Genomic DNA, 2,301 nt, shown 5'->3' with positions numbered 1-2,301 from the left:
TTCCCTTTCTTTGTGAAAACCTAATAGGAGATGATCAAATAAAGCAAAACCAAATAAATAACGCACGTAATAAATGACATAATATTTATCGTGATTAGGCAATTTGTCTTCGCCCACCACCCCAACTCCACATTACCTTTCATATAATCAACAATAAAAGGTACAACAACATCTCTACAACTAGAAGCTAACCAAACCATCAAGAATTCAACAATTCTCATACCCAAAAACCTTGATCGATCAAAGATGAAATCTCTCAAAAGTATCAAGCAACAATAACAACTATCCAATTACAAATATCTCAAGAAAGACTACAAAAAGACCAATAAAGGAAAGATCTCACCAAAATTCGCTATTTGTTAGCTAGTGATTTCTCCTGAATCAATCTTTAAATCTTGATGACCATTGTATTTGAAGAACAATTGGTTTCGAAATTTTATCCAAATGATAGAACTACGGATCATTGAGATAACAATATTTGATCGATGACAATGAAGTTGGGCTCTAACAACACAAATTTCCATATTGGTGTGTGAAGTTGTTTTTCTCAAACGACGACTTTGTAAGTGGGGATGCGTTTTATAAATTTGCACCCAATCTGGACAGATGGCATTCACATATTGGTTGATCCTTGGTCAATCGAGTTGTGCTTCTTTAAGCCTGTTGTGGACAGTTGATTATATCCAATGGTTGAGATTTAACCTCCCAACCATTATAGGGTATGGAGACCGTTCGAGATTCTAGAAGCTTCATTTTTTTGGTCTTTGTTTATTGAGTTTTCTCTCTCTGTACTACGACATTTGTTCTTCTTCTACTTCGATCCGTTGATTGATAGTGAATTTTGTAATGATATTACAGTATCTGACGATGGTAAAAATTGTAGTGCAATGTTTTAGGCCTGATTTTTGGTTGGAAAATTCGTACTGAGTTTTTGCAAGGATTTTTCTAGTCGAGTTAGGCTAAGGTCGTGTATTGTGAGATCCTTGTAGATCTATGACCATATAGTCGTTTGGTTTGGCTTACTCACTCCGGTTGTACACTCTTTCTTGAAGGTTTTTGCATAGTGACATGCTTACCTCTGAGCCTCCCAGATTAGCCTGTGTTAGGCTGAACTGGGTGAACAATCCCTTGTGTTTGTTTATTTTCTTGCATAGTCTTTTATTATCTTTCTATTTTTTGTGGGTTTTGGGTTAAAATACCCTACAAATCTGGTATCAGAGCTAGTTTCTTAAAGCGTCTGGGTTAAAATCCTTGTTCTAAAGATAAACGATTTTGAGGAGGTAAAGGAATCCTTCGGTTTGTTTCTTGGCTATTTCTTCGGGACAGTACTAGGCAGGTGATAGGGAGTTCTTCAGAATCTTTGAATAGCTCTGTTGTTCAACAGTGTTGGGTGAGACCTTCCTTAACTATCACTGGATAAGTTGGTTTAAACATTTACATGCTCATTGATTTGTTGATTAATTACTGAAAACTGAGTACTCTGTATTATTAATCAGTTTGAAATATGAGCATGTATAGGATTTGTTATTCATAGCCTCGTTACACTTGTTGTGTAACCCTGTTTTAACAACATCTTAATTGCCTGAGTTGCTGTCATTGTTTGTGCACGCTAGAATAGTGATTTCATTTTGTCATCAGCCTTTCCTTAAACTATTAGGAACCTTTTTCTGCACTTGTGCGAATATATTAGTCCAACAATGAGTTGCTGAAGCCCTGGATGACCCAATTACATATCTTGCTAAACTTAAAGCTAAGCCTAATGAGATTCTTGAATTGAATTAGATTGATTATAGTTCAATTCTCTTGCATTTATCTGATAATATAGTAAGACAAGTAGAGGATTCCAAAACTGCTAGGGACTTATGTATAGTCTTAAACAACCTGTTCCTGACCAAGACTTTACCAAATAAAATTTATTTTCTGGAAAAATTGTTTAGTTTTAAAATGGATGAACGAAAAGATCTTGAAGCAAATTTGAGTGATTTTAGCATATCGGTGAAGAGTCTTGCTCATAATGATAAAAAATTTGAAGATGAGGATCTCGCAGTGATCCTTCTAAACTCTTTACCTAATTCTTATAAAAATATCAGAAATGCTATAAAATACACAAGAGACACCCTAAGATCCAGGGAATTGGAAGTTAAGAAAGAATCAAGAATTAATTCAAGAGAGGAGAGTCTATTTGTGAGAGGGAGAACCATCCATAGAATAAAAGATTCAATTGTAAATCCAAAGCAAGATCTAAATCAAGAGACAAAAGTAATAAAAAGTGCTATCACTGTGGAAAACTTGTACATAAAC

The sequence above is a fragment of the Olea europaea genome, chromosome 6 (assembly GCF_002742605.1).
Source record: "Olea europaea var. sylvestris chromosome 6, O_europaea_v1, whole genome shotgun sequence".
NCBI classification, from domain to species: Eukaryota; Viridiplantae; Streptophyta; class Magnoliopsida; order Lamiales; family Oleaceae; genus Olea; species Olea europaea.
This window is presented reverse-complemented; position numbering follows the sequence as displayed.